The sequence below is a fragment of the Rhinatrema bivittatum genome, chromosome 10 (assembly GCF_901001135.1).
Source record: "Rhinatrema bivittatum chromosome 10, aRhiBiv1.1, whole genome shotgun sequence".
Taxonomy (NCBI): domain Eukaryota; kingdom Metazoa; phylum Chordata; class Amphibia; order Gymnophiona; family Rhinatrematidae; genus Rhinatrema; species Rhinatrema bivittatum.
The window spans coordinates 56,077,146-56,092,761 of NC_042624.1; the positions used below are offsets into that span (position 1 = coordinate 56,077,146).

General features: G+C 41.3%; 1 long non-coding RNA gene across 1 annotated transcript; it reads right to left on the reverse strand.

Moving 5' to 3' along the window:
• Positions 1-1,773: 1,773 nt before the first annotated feature.
• On the reverse strand, positions 1,774-13,054 carry LOC115099758. The gene is made up of 2 exons (XR_003858879.1): positions 12,816-13,054; positions 1,774-2,153 (listed from the first exon to the last, which is right to left on the reverse strand). It is a non-coding gene; the product is annotated as an uncharacterized LOC115099758 (long non-coding RNA).
• Between the last annotated feature and the right edge of the window lie 2,562 nt (positions 13,055-15,616).

Genomic DNA, 15,616 nt, shown 5'->3' on the forward strand with positions numbered 1-15,616 from the left:
GACTTAGCTGCCTTGAGAGGATGTGATTTTAGGTGTGTGTGTGTGTGAAGGTCAGGGGAAGGAAATAAAGGGGTATATTTTCAAAGAAGCGCAGGGCTGTCCATGTGTGCACGGTGCCCAGCGCAGTCAGGCTATATTATAACGTGTGTATATACGCATAAATGTTGTAAAAGGGCCAACAAATGCGTGCACATGTGCGCCGCGCATTGGTTTAAATATTACCATCTTAGAATATGAGAAGATGCAGTTAGGACTGTGGTTTAGTGCATTGTTTTCAACGTCAATAAACACCTTGAAGGAAATACATGACTCTAACTTGCATTTTTATTTGGTCAATCTAAGAAAATTGGATAGATGAAAAAGTGTTCATGCTATTCCATCAAAACGTCAAGTTACTTAAAAGAGAAGCAATAGAATTGTTGGGTAGTTATTCAGACTGTGTAGACATCTGAAATGACATAAGATGGTAACTTTCAAACGGACACACACACACATGCATGTGTGTCAGTGCGAGCACAGAGGCGCAGCAATTTTATAGCATACGCACACGTGCATATATTATAAAATAGCCTAGGCACATGTATGTGTGCAGCCGTGTAAATTCAGACATGAGTTGTGCAAGTGGGGGAATTTTATAACAGGCATGTGTCCACGCCCTGACCAGTTTCACCAGTTTGTCCAGCAGTTCTCCCAGTCTAGAGCTAGGTCCTCCAAACCCCCCTGGTTCATTAGCCTGCACTCCCCCAGTTACCCCAGGCTCCTTAAAACCCCTCAGGGATGCCTGTATTTTGGATTTTCTTTTTACTTACACCTCCTCCATAGCAGAAGTTGGTGCGCACCCAGGCATGTGGGTACTTGCACGCGCATCTCTTGGCCATGCCCTGGAATGCCCATGCTCCACCCATACCACACCTGTATCACAGTCCAATGCGAGATGTGCGTGCATCAGCACATGCGCACACATCCCCCGACTTTATAAAATCGGGTGGAGATGCTTATGTGCTAGATGCATGTCCATCTCCCGATTTGGGTGCGTGCATCTCTTTTTTAAAATTCACTTCTTTGGTTTTGTTTCATTTCAATTTTTTTTTTTTTTGAAATATGCAAATAGTGCACACCGAATTGTTTTAATGCACACTTTTTGCAAATAGTTCATGCTATTTCCAAAAAAGATAAAGGTAGGCAAAGAAAAAAGCCCAAACAGAATGAAAAAGGGAGCATGCATTCCCCTAAGAGATATCATCTTTGGTTGGTTAATATCCGTTTGAAATACAAGCTTGTGGAATACTATGGTCCAAGAAGCTTTAAAGAGAAATTAAAAAACTGAACAAACCTGAAATATGTTCCAAGGGTATATGGTGCTAAAACGCAGCACTATCAACTGTCAATCTAATTAAACATCTTCTAAAAAAACTTCCTCTTTCCCAAAGATTTTGATACATTTGCGGGGATGTGTTGATTCGTTCCCCACAGAAAAGGTAGATTTTTGTCCGGTTCACTTTTGTCGTAAGCCATGGATCTGCCAGAATTCAGCAGTAGCAGACAGATGGAAATCTGTGGTAGGTGTTGCTGGCATAGCAGATTTTGCCACAGTAGTACCATTTGAAATTAAAAAAATGAGTAGCAGATAAATCCACAAATCTAATTTTTTTATACAAACTCTTGACCAAGCACTTTGAAGATAAGAAATCCATGACCGCTTGCATACTTTATTTCACAGATGACAATTTAAAAAAAATGCACTTTTGTTTTGTGACATTATTACTCTTATTAAAAAAAAAAAAGTAAAATCATAGATATTATGGTAATATTTAATGTTTTTTTTATCAGTTGTATATGTGCTGATGGTTCATTAGACAGTTTCAGTGCTGTTAACCACTTGAGCCGGCCCTTATCTTAATGACAAAAGATTGCTAGATGGGTTCTTATTTCTCAAGAGGAAAGTTTCACAGAGAAAAATTCTCCCTGATATTCTCCAATCGCTGGTTTACTGTATTAAAGGAGTTTTGATAATTTCTTTCAAATAAGAAAATGGTAGGATGATGCGGTTCTCCTTTAAGTTCCCAGTGTGCTCAGTCACTTGTCAAAACTTTGTCGTCCGATGACATCTGGTGAGCTCATAGACTCTTTATGCCCTAGATAGAAAAGTAAAACTGAGAACAAAAAGGGAGGGGAATAGAGACTCTATGAATAAACAAGTAAAGAGATCTATGCAATGAAATGTGTGCTATTAATGTGGAGGCAGTGTGTGTGTGTGTGCTTTCTACGTGCGTGGGCCATTAAAAATCGGGCCGTCAGTGCGTACTTAATCTCTGGAATTCATTTTCAAGGGATATGATTTCAGCAGTTAGTGGTGCTGGGTTCAAAAAATGTTTGGATAAGTTTCTAGAGGTTAATCCATAAACTGCTATTACAGTAATTAATAAGCAATAGTAGTTTGTGATCTATCTAATGTTTGGGTACTTGCCAGGTACTTGTGACTTAGATTGGCCACTGTTGGAAACAGGATATCGGGCTTGATGGACCCTTGGTCTGACCCAGTATGGCATTTCTTATGTTCTTATATATATATATGTGTGTGTGTGTGTGTGGGGGGGGGGGGGGGGGGCGCATTAAGTCCCAGGACCGCTGAAGATAAAATGGCTCCTGGGACTCTGAGGACCGAGTGAGCCTGGTAAGGTATTGGAGGAAGTGCAGGCCTAGAGGAAGAGGATGTCCTTCTCTCTTCCCATGATTTGAAAATATACAATTGCAGGTGGCCCTGTGGTTGGTTGTTGACAGTAGAAAGAGGAAAGGTTAGTTAGGCGGGGAGGAATAGTGTGTCGGATGTTGGGGTATCTGCAATCTGCGGGAGCTCGGCTTCCCTCCCACTCATCCATTTGGTGAATAATACAAAGGTTCATTATTATTTCAAAGGAGATCAATTAACTAGAACCAAATTGGAGTGTTATAATCAATATACAAGTTAATTTTTTGAAAAGAATTACATACATAAAATTAGCATATATGCACATAAGTAGCTTGTTCTTGTGTACATATTATTTCATAAACATTAAAAGTACATTTGTTTGGGTTTTTTGTTTCTCACACATTTTTTGGTTTCACACACACATTTATCTGTTCAGAAAAGGGGTGGTCTAAATGCATTCTGGGGCAGGGACAAAAGAAATGCACATACATTGCTATTTTATAAGAGATTTATCTGAATAGAAGAGAACTTAAATTCTCTAGCGCAATTGATATCAGACTCGTCTGTTGTCTGCTATTGCTGGGTAGGAGGTCTGGGTGAACTGGAGGGGGCGCTCAGGATGAAGTACTAGGAAGGTCTCCAATGGCCTGGAGATGGACTGGGCGAGCTGGTAGTGGCATCAGCAAACTGATTTCAATTATATGTGTATTTTTGAAAATATACCTACTTCTGTGTATCAGTCATGGTTTTAGAAAACAAGTTCTATTTTGTCTCCCATAAAATATAAGCATGTATGTTTGAAAACTTGCACTTTTTCTACCTGTTTTATAATGCATTGCTGATATTTGCACATATTGAAAGATACATACGTGTGTCAGGGACTGGATGTATGTATATTTTATAATCTGCGTGGAATAGATTTGCACAGGTTATAAATTACTATAGTAGATCTCCATATACCCATTTATATGCGTATATGTGGCCACATGGAGTTGTTTCAAAGCTATCCTTTTAGAGTTTGAGGCTTGTTTATGTGTAGCATTTGGTGAAAGTGCTGCATTAGCAGGATGAAGTCTGATGGACTCTGCTGTGGTGAAACCCTGGATACTGGGTTGTGGTTGCTTATCAGAGCGGGTAACCTCCAGAAGGTGCACGAAGCCCTGCTAGATTGTGGCTGAGGTCTGCCCAGAGGGAGTTATTTTAATTATGATGGCTCAGATTATATATTTGATGCCAACAAAGCTGCAGCCATTGTTAACCAAATAGGTGTTTATGGTATTTATTTATTTATTTATTTTAATTTTTTATATACCGGAATTCCTGTATGCAATACAAATCAATCCGGTTTACAAGTAACAAAAAGGTTGCCCTGGTCTGGGAGGTTAGACCGGGGTTTTTTACATAGAACACTGAACAATAACAATCAACCAATGAACATTATTACAAGTATTATTGTATTATTGCATTGGTGTTATTATGGGTGAGCGAGGGGAAAAGGGACTCCAGGATGTCAATGTTATATTTTAGCACATGAGTGGCTGAAATTTTCATGTGGAAGCTAAATGTTACAAGAAGATATGCAATAAATTTCAGTGTTTCTATGTAAAACATTTAGCATAACAGCATGTAGAATGTTTTCATGCACTAACCAATAGCATGGTAGCTTTAACAATGCACAACCACATCATAATATGTTTTAATTTGAAGGAATGGATCTTGCACTATCATCAGTTGTATATAATGTGAGTCCAGCTGGATTGTGAATTAACTATGAAAGATCATGTGTGTAAGCTGGTGAAAATCGGGTACTTCAAGTTATGTATATTGCATTGACTAAAGCCATATTTAGGGTTTGATTTTCAGTTATGTAAATGATGGTACTAAATATTGACTAGTGTAACTCACTTCTTCTAGGGTTACCAAAAAAATAATTAAATCGGTACAGTTGTTACAAAATTCCGTGGCCAGAGTACTTTATGGAGTGCAGAGGTATGAACATATCATGCCTGTACTTAAGGACCTTCATTGGTTGCCAGTAACTTTTAGAATCTGTTTTAAAGTGTTAGTAACAATACATAAGGTACTCTATAAATTGGAAAATGGATGGTTGAGATCCAGATTACAATGGTATTTGCTGCAGAGCGAGTTATGGTCTGAATAAATGTCTTTTAATGACCACCTCAGTGAAGGAAACTAACTTGAACATGGTGCATGAACGAGTGATTAGAGTGGCAGGACCAGTGCTCTGGAATTCAATGCTAGGAGTTACGGCTAATGAGAGAATATAAGCTATTTAAGGAAACATTAAAAAAATGGACTTTTTAAGGAGGCTTATAATATGTAAAGAGACAGGGCTGAAAAGTTAAGCAATAAGGGGGTTTAGAGGGGAAGGTCAGGAGTCACTTATTCATGTTTGTTTATACAATTTTGTATTGGTACTGAATTTTATTTATTTTAAAATTTTATGCATGTAAATTTTGTAAACTGCCTAGATTGACATAGAAACATAGAAATGATGGCAGAAAAGGACCAAATGGTCCATCCAGTCTGCCCAGCAAGCTTATGGTAGTAACTGCTGGCCATACAAGCCACCTTTATAATTATCAGTTTCCCAGACTGTCAAAGTCAGGGCCCTTGTTAGTTGTGGTTTGAGACCAATTCCCACCCTCTTGCCATTGAAGCAGAGAACAATGTTGGAGTTGCATCAACAGCATTAAGGCTTATTGGTTAAAGGTAGTAACTGCCATATCAGCAAATTACTCCCATGCTTATTTGTTTTCCCAGACTGTGCAATTCAATGTCCTTGTTTGGTTGCTGTCTGAATCTAATTCCCCTTTTCCACTTTTCCCCCTGCCATTGAAGCAGAGAGCAATGATGGAGTTGCATCAATAGCATAAAGGCTTACTGGTTAAGGGTAGTAACTGCCACACCAGCAAGTTATCCCATGAACTCTTTTCTTCATTCCCATCCTCTAGTCTTAAGGGATCCACAGTGTATATCCCATGGTCCTTTGAAATCTTTTACTGTTTTTGTCTTCACCACTTCCTCTAAAAGGGCATTCCAGGCATCCACCACCCTTTCTTTGAAGAAATATTTCCTGACATTGGTTCTGAGTCATGCTCCCTGCAGTTTCATTTCGTGACCCCTAGTTCTACTGATTTATTTCCAGTGGAAAAGGCTTGTCGATTGTGCATCATTCAAACTTTTCAGGTATCTGAAGGTTTGTTTCATATCCCCCTGCACCTCCTCTCCTCCAGGGTATACATATTTAGGACTTTCAACCTCCCCTTATAAGTTATTTGATGGAGACCCACCACCTTTTTGGTTGCCCTTCTCTGGACCACCTCCATCTTGTCTCTGTTCCTTTTGAGATACGGTCTCCAGAACTGAACTCAGTACTCCAGGTGAGGCATCACCAAGGTCCTGAACAAGGGGATTATCACCTCCTACTGGTTATTCATCTCTCAATGCAGCCCAGCATCCTTCTAGCTTTTGCTATCGCTTTGTCACATTGCTTCACTGTCTTCAGATCGCTAGACACTATCACCCCAAGTTCTCTCTCTTGTTCTGTGCACAACAGCCTTTCACCCTCCATCACATACAGCTCTTTTGGAATACCACACCCCAGGTGCATGATTCAGCACTTCTTGGCATTGAATCTCAGCTGCCACATCTTTGCCCACTGTTGAAGTTTCCTTAAATCACATCTCATTCTCTCTATTCCTTCTGGCGTGTCCACTCTGTTGCAGATCTTAGTATCATCTGCAAATAGACAAGCTTTACCTCCTATCCATTTCGCAATGTCGCTCACAAAGATATTGAACAGAACCAATCCCTGGCCACACTACATAACACCATTTTCTCTTCAGAACAGCTTCCATTTACCATCACACACTGTCTTCTATCCATCAGCCAGTTTGTAATCCACACCACCACTTTGGCGCTCACTCACAAGCTTCTCATTTTATTCACGAGTCTTCTATGTGGGAATGGAGTCGCTGTTGAAAGAAAGAATAGTGAACTATCTACAGTCGGGAGACTTGCTCAACCAGAGGCAGCATGGATTCACCAGGGGAAGATCCTGTCAGACAAATCTGACTTTTTCGACTGGGTAACCAAGGAATTGGATCGAGGAAGAGTGCTCGATGTTATCTACTTGGACTTCAGCAAAGCTTTCGACACGGTCCCGCACAGGAGACTGGTGAATAAAATGAGAAACTTAGGAGTGAGTGCCAAGGTGCTGGCCTGGATTACAAACTGGTTGACGGACAGCCTGATACTTCACTTTCAATGATATCCAGCATAGTTCTCTGCTTCAACGGCAGGGGAATGATGAAAAGATCTCTGCTTCAATGGCAGGGGGGATGTTGAAAAGATGATTTATATTCGGACAATAACCAACAAGGACTGAGTTGCACAGGCTGGATAAACATGCATAGGAGTAGCTTGCTATGACGGCAGTTACTACCCCTAAACAATTAGCTAGATACTTCACTTAGATGCAGCTCCAGCACTGATACCCCTAACCAATTAGCTAGATACTTCACTTAGATGCAGCTCCAGCACTGCTAACTACATTGATGGCGGGGGTGGAAGGGAAATAGAACAAAAAAAGTCACTTACAAGAGACAAGAGTAACAGATAAGTATGGGGGAAAAAAAAGTGAAAGCTTGCTGGGCAGACTGGATGGACCATTTGGTCTTCTGCCATCATTTCTGTTTCTATGTTTCTATCTTACCAAAGCTTTACTAAAATCAAAGTAAATCACATTGAGCACTCTTCCCTGATCCAATTCACTAGTCACCCAATCAAAAAAATCAATCATATTCATCTGACAGGACTTCCCCTAGTGAATCCATGCTGTCTTGGATCGAGCAACCCACTGGATTGTAGATAGTTCACTATCCTTTCCTTCAGCAGACTCTACATTAATTTTCCCACCACTGAGGTGAGGCTAACCGGCAGTAGTTTCCAGCCTCCTCTCTGCTCCCACTCTTGTGAAGCGGGACTACCATCACTCTTCTCCAATCACTTGGCACCACTCCCGTTTCCAAGGATCTATTGAATAGGTCACACAGCGGACCTGCCAGCACATCTTTGAGCTCCCTCAGTATCCTGGGATGAACCTGATCAGGCCCCATGCCTTTGTCCACTTTCAGCTTTCCTAGCTCTTCCCATACATTCTCTTCTATAAACAGAGTTTCGTCTACTCCACCCCCTTCCACAGTCCTGTTAACTAGCGACGGGCTTTCTCCAGGGTCGTTTTAGTGTCACTGAACTATTTGTTTAATATTTCTGACATTTCTTCATCTCTCCCCACACATTGATCCTGATCTCCTTTCAATTTCACTATACCTCTTTGGTCCTTTCTCCTTTCTCTGATGTATCTGAAGAATGTTTTGTCACCTTGCATTACCTCTTTGGCAATCCTTTCTTCTGCCAGACTTTTTGCTTTCTTGATTACTTTTTTCATCTCCCTCAGTTTTACCAGATATTCTTCCCTGTGTTCTTCTTTTTGGAATCCTTTATAATTCCTGAATGCTTTTTTTTTTGCTTTTATTATGTCAGCCACCTTCTTTGAGAACCAGATCAGTTTCTTATTTATTTTTCTTTCTTTTGTTTCCTTTTCTAACATATAGATTTGTTGTTGTGCTCCTTTTAGTTTGGCTCCCTGTTCTACCTCTCCCATTTTCTCCAAGACTTCTGCCTTTTGCCTGTCCCCCCCCCTCGTTGCATCCCCCCCCCCCCCCCGTCACTTGCTTTCCTGCAGTAGGGGCACTGGCCAGAAGTTTTTGCTGAGGGCTTGTTCGCCACAGCAGGGTTCATACATCTCCTGTGTTGCGCGCCCGGCCCGTGCTCGGGCCTGCTCACCTCGCTAGCTCCTCTGCAGGTCACGGGTCGGCCTCCCTAGTGGCAGCCGCGAGCTCCTCCAGGCCTCGGCGTCCCATGGTGGTGGTTGCTGGGCCTTCCACTGTGCACCAGGCCTCACTCCGGAGTTCGTTGTCCCCAGTGATGTTGGCCATGCCCCTATGCACACACGGAACACCCGGCCTCTTGTAGGGCCATGGGCGGGTCCTAGCTCCACGGCACGCCCTGATTGAACGTACGATATAAGGAAGTCCCTACCTGTACTTCCTTGCCTTGGCAATCGGGTCGGCACTGTAAGTGTACTAGTTTGCCTCCGCGTTCACAGTCTTGTTCCAGTCTTGTTCCAGCGTCCTTCTGTTCCAGCGTCTGTCTGTCCTGTCACCCGAGGTAGTACCCTTGGACTGTCTCTCTGGTACTGACCTCAGCTTGCTCCTTGGCCATTCTGTTCGCTGCCTGGATCCTGACCTCTGCCTGCCTTGTGACCTCGTCTGACCTCTGGAACCTGACCCCTGCTTTGTTGACTACTCCTCGGATTCTGACCCCGGCTGCCATTGACCACATCTCCTGATTCTGGCTTTGTCCCTTGCCTTGTCATCACCTACGCTATACTCGCCTTCCTTGTTCCTCCAGACCTACAGCCTAGAGTCCGACCATGCTCCCTTGCTGCTCGGGGGCACGTCTCTCTACTACCTCTCTGTGAGACCCTGTGAGGCCCACCTAAGTCCAAGTGGCCCGGGTCCCTACGGGCTCCACCCGGGGGGACTGCGGGCTTCTAGTAGTGAAGCTCATCCTAGCCTCTCCTGTGCTCCACCCCCTGGGAGGCAGGTGTTTCCTGGTCCCTACCAGGGAGCCGTTCTCCACTGCTCCAAGACAAGGGTCCACCTCCAAGTGCAATATCCTGGACTGCAGAGGTAGGAACTTACAGAAACACTCCCTGCCACTTATGTCATTTCTCATGCTCTGGCCTCTCCTACGTGCAGCAGCTTCAGTGACACTGTGACCCTGCTGAAACTGCCACCCAAGCTGTGGCCATGATGAGAGTTGATTGGAACTACTCCCTCTGCTGCTTGCTGCTTTTGCCCTACCTTGGGTTCTCTTCTTTGCTGTCGTGGTCTGCTTTCCTTGCTGTCTTTGTACCTCTGTTCATGGGGAAAAACCCCAGGAAAAAACCCCAACTTTTTCTCTGGCTGTATCCAGCAAAGAGAAAACAAAAAAGGCATGATTGACCAGAGAAATTAGTTCCATGGGCCATATTTGACCCTCAGGCCACAATTTGAGGATCAATGAATTAATATATCAGTGTCTGTCTATAGGGTTTGTAGTTACTAGTAGGCAGAGGAAATAGGGCAGACTGGTAGACCAAGAAATCCTTATCAGACAACTAATACTAGGTTACTATGTCTATTGAAATGTAGGGATGCGCAATCATTTGAGTTAGATTGGGAAAACACAATGAATGAGTTGTTTCAGTTTTGTTCACTGCAACCAAACCAAACTAACAAGGCACTTAACACATCTAAATCTTTTTCAGTTCATTTAGTTTAGTTCTATTAAAATCTTTGGCAGAAACAAAGCAATGCAGTTTTTTGGTTTTTTTTTTTTTTTTGCTTCCAGCCAGACTGAGTGGAACTGGTTGGGATGGGGCAAGAAAGACCAATCATGCTGAAGCATCTTTTCTAACCAATATAGCATGACTTCCTCAATACTCTTATTTTTTAGGTGAAACTAAAAGCAAAACTTAAGCTTAACACAAAGTATTTTCACTCAATCTGCCTGAGTTAAGTTTTGAGAGTCAGACATAGGTTGTCAAATTCTTTGCTTCAGTGTTGAGAGCTATTAAAAGTTTACAAAAACATTTGAGAAGTGTGCCGTCAGTCAGTATTTCAGTACCCTGTACTGATCAGCTCAGCTGTGCTGCTCTTTCTTCTAGGGTGTTACTGCTTGCACTTTAGCCGGAAGACAAGGAAACTCCATGCCAATGTGTTTGCTGCTTCACTCTGCACAGTGTGCCTTGGGGCGTTGATGCTACTGTCCTTGCTGCCTTACTCCTCATCCAGTTTCTCTGGGTGTTGATGTCTTTGTGCTTCCTGCATTGTTCTTCATTGTGGAAATAATATTCAGCCACTAGATGGCTTACAAACATCCAGGGTCCTTTATCAAATCGTGTTAGGGCCTTATCATACCCGCGATAACATCGTAATACATGCAATAACACAACGATATGCATATGCAAATTTTCAAAATGTAGTCAAAGGGGAGGAGTTTCTGCAGAGTTTATGAAAATGAGGGGTGTTAACATTGGGTGCGATAGCATAACACACATTATAATGCTGAAAATAACTACACCTTTTTTCCTGGCATTCTGCTGTACAATATGCCCAAACCGGGATTTGCGATAAATATTGCAAATCCTGATTCGGGCAGGAAAGGGGAGAGGGTAGGAGTAGAGAGAGAGAGCCTCTTAGGGAGGGGGGGGAGAGTGCACATATCAGTCATCTATAGCACTATAGGAGGGCCGGCTAGTAACTCGAGGTGAGGTTTTGGTGGTGGTATAGGGTTTGGGGGCAGTTTTGCATGCACAGTCAGAGGTTCGAACTGCACAGTACACATCAGTGAAGATTGATGTGATTTGGAGAGAGGAAAGGAACACAAAGATGAGATTTGTACAATGTACTCTCGCCCTCACCTCGAGTTACTAGTTGACTGTTCTGCAGTGATATAAATAGTTGACTAATATGAGAGCCTTATAAAGAGTCAATCTCTCGCTCTCTCAGCAGCCCAAAATATCACAGGTTCAAAAAATTTATCACACATTGCAGTAAAAATACCTATGCAAAGCAGTAAATTAGCACTATTCTGCAAAATGATGAATCTATAAGTGTGGTAGGATATTCAGCTGTGCAGTTACACCATTGGATATACATGTCTGTCTCAAAGTTATTCAGCTAACTGAATATTGAAATTGGTAGCTTATTTGACTAACCACACCACCCTGGGATTATCCAGCTAAATTTTAGCCAGATAATGAGTTATGCCTCTGATTATGGACCCTAAGTGTCTTGGTATGTTGATGCCACTCTTGTTTTCTTGCTATGGGATTTTAATGCCAATGCTCCTGCTACTTTGTCCCTCTCTTGGACCTTTACATTGTTTGTTCCTCCAGTCCTATTGCTTTAGCTTTTACGCAATGCCTGACCGTTAGGATTGGTTATACATGACACGGTCAATCTGCCATCCCGATCTGACCAACCGTACTGTCATTCTGAGGGGTAGATTGCATTGACCTTATTTACCTCTAATCTTTTTGTGATCTTTGAATCTTTCTTTAAAATTCATTTAAAATTGTCTTATGTTTCTTATTGATTATTGTTCACATCCAGTATATGGGTGCATCCAAATAAAGTCATTCTGAATCAAGCCTCTGAATGAATGCCTACAGTGTACTTTGGTTCTGTTCGACAACACAGTAAAGGTTCTGATAATCAATCATGCCGATACCACTACCAAGCTGATCCAATACTTTATACTCCTACTGCGTCTCTCACATCTTTTGGGATATTCATGGCACTGTGCGTTCTGTGTCTCTCCAAACTCTGAGGCCAGTATGCTGGTAGGTGGACAAATTATTAGGTTAAAATTCGCTGGATTACTGTTCCGAGATATTTATTGGGATAAATGGCCCGCTGAGTATACTCTCCTAAAATTATCCAGCTAAACCTAGTCAGATGGAAGGTCATTTTCAAAAGGATTTAAGCATGAAAAACTAGGTTTTATGCATATAAGTCAACTTTTCCCTCATAAATGGCCTTTTGAAAATTGCTACATTATGTGCTACTTTTACACCCATAACTCCTTTGAAAATTCAGTCCATAATGTTCAAATCTAATTGATTGTGCTTGAAAATGACCAGTTAGGTTTGAAAACTTTCTGGCTGTGTGTGGCCGGATAACTTGCCACTTAACTGACTGCATTAAAAATGCAAATGAAAAGTGAAAAAAAAACAAAAAAAACTTAGGGGCCTTCAGGCCCAATCCTCCAACCCCTAGGCATGGCACCCGACTGTCCCCGACACCTTCCAACACACCAGATTACAAAAAATAAAACAGTGCTAAAGACCCAAGGCCGGCCTCACCCCCCTTCCCTGATTTTAAGTAGAAAATCTTGATCCCCTCTTGCCCCTCCCCTCCCCTCCCCACCCACCTGCTACCTCCATTCCACGATCCCTGAAACCCCTGCCAGGAGCACAGTAGTCTCCTACCTGCTTCCATAATAATGTTTCAGTGTGTGAAATTTTGTGTCTGTCACTGCATGTGTCCATTTGCTGAATTTGAAAGGTGTCGGTTACAAATGTGATTAGGCCGTCCATTCCTCAGATCTGACACCAGCTTCAGATTAGAAACTGACAAGCTTCAGCTGCTCCTGGGTTCACGCACAGGTCATCTTCCTGCCGCTTCTGTTCTACTTCCATTACATGACATCTGTATTAATAAGGAGATGGAGGAGGCCTGCGAGTTGTTCGGATTGTTGAGGAAGAAGAATAAAGTGTCACCTTCCAGGGGCAAAGAGCTTTCCACTTTGGCCTTTCATGAGACTCTATGCCTGTGACACCTGACCAAGCCCCCAAGCATAAGAATAGAAAGGTCTGCCGGGAGGAGAGGGGAAGGAGCATTACCAGCTGTCCTTAATGTAAGCTGAGACTTACAGTAGTCAACAATTAATATTGTAAAGAGCATTTCCAAATGCCCATTATAAACAAACCAAAAAGTGCTTGTAAATTACTTTAAGTGAATGCATTATATTGGACAGAATCTATTGCTATGAGCCAGCACTGTATGCATTAATGCAGTACAGGAGGCTATTAAACAATAGGGACTACTAGTGATATATGCAAAGTTATCTCATATACTGATTGGGTAAGAAGATGTCAAAAAACTTTCTGATTCTGTCTGTCCCAATGAACACAAGCTGATTTTATTTTTCCTGTCTCATGGATAAATTAGTGTGCTTAGATACATGGTAATAAAGGTCAACAAACAAGCTGTAGATGAAACTTCAGTAAAAAGGTATCAGTTACAATTTGCATTATCCCACGAGCAATACTGTTCAACGCATGTGTTCCATTAAAGGAACATCACTAGCAAGACTTTTCAAAATAGGATCTTGGCTATTCTTGACTCTACTGCTTTTCCCTTTAGTCTTATTTCTAGATTTCCTTTCCTTTTAATCCAAATATATTTCATTTCTTACATGTTTGCAATATGCATCTTGTTGTTTTGTTAAAATTCTATTTTATTGCAGCAACACTGTGGTCTTAAAATGTACCTTTCCTGAGTTGAATCCATAGTTACTTATGATATATTTGTGTTACATGTTACTGCCTGATTCACGAAGGCTTTTCTCCCATTCTGTGTCTATGGGGAAAATAACTTGATAAAACAGGTTCTCGGTGTATGTATGTAATATATAAGGTTCTGCTACAGATCAGTATAGCACAACCCATACATTCCCAATGCTAGATATAAGGAGCTTTCAAAACCCTTCATTTCTCATCAGGAATGAAATAAAATTCAGAAAGCATTGTCAGTGAAAGATATGGTTAGTTTTAATTGCCAGCTGAAATATTTTATTCCTGTAACGCCTTTAACATTCATACTTATGACAACATTTTAAACAAAAGTCTACAAGGCCAATATTTGAACATCTGAAAAATAAGTATCTCCTCTGGCTGAAGTTAGCTGGAGAAGTCATCTGGGATATTTAGGGATAAACATCTCATTGAATATCAAAGGATAAAGTTATACGGCTATCTTTAGTCAGATAACTTTAAACCTAACCGGCTATGGTGTCATTTTCTAAGCATTTTTCCCATAGACACAGAATGAGAGAAAAGCTGGGATAGTAACATTCAAACTGCCGCGTGGGCGCACATGAACATGTGTATACTGGTTTGTGCTAATGGACATGGCCATTTTATAAAATACGTGCATATATAAATATGCACGTTATAAAATCGGCTGTGTGAACGCAAATGCTGGCTCTATCATGTAAATGAGGGGATTTTATTGGATATGTGTTCTGGTGCAACTACCAATTTCCCCAGTCCATTCCCAGTTCACCCAGGTAAAGGATGGGACTCCCTACTCCCCTAGTTAATATGCCTTCCTTTTAGCCCCACCCTTAAAACCCCAGTAGCCTCGTTTTGTTTTTTTTCATTATTTACACACCATCCATAGCAGTTAAAGGAGGACAGCTGAAGATAAACCTATCCAGCTAACTTTAAAATAGCCATGTATATTCAGCAACTAACTTTCCTAACCAACTAGCAACAGAATTTGAACCTTGTTGTTTCATTTTGTTTTTTGTTTGTTCTTTATGTTAGTGTTTCATTTTGCTTGATGTTTATTTCTGCTTAGTTTGTTTACTTGAAACAAAATAAACATCAAAGTGACAAAAACATTTAAAAAGAAAGCCAAAGGAAATTAAGGGGCTGGATTCCTCCCTCTTCTTGTCACCAACTTCCATTCCAGAGCCACCTAAATAAAAAATATCACTCCTAGGCCTTCCCCTATCCTCTAACCCTCTCTGGTCACTTCTTATCCTATCTGTGGACACAAGAAGTCAAAATGGGGCAGGAGTGATCTCCAGTCATTCTTGTCCCTCCAGATCCTGTTTTCAAAATGATGCCGGCTGGGCGGCTGGCCCTATTCTGTTGTATGGACATACAATTAAATAGCAGCAAACTCTGACATTTTGCTCTTAAGTTCAGAATAATATAGTACATGAGATACTCAGAAAATAAATATAATTAATTAATTATGATATTACTTTTGCCCAAAAAGAATAACAGCTAATGTGGATTTATGGAGTAAATTTATTTTTTTAATGATTTGAGTACTGAATAGTCATTTTTAATTTTCTGTTCAGAAAAATCAAGAGATCTATTGTAGCCTGAGCCAGTAATGGAACACAGGTCTGTTCTTTAATCTACCTCAATTCACTTGGACATATTTTATATCCCCTGGGATTTACTCGCAAAGTCCATTACTGCATCAGATGTAG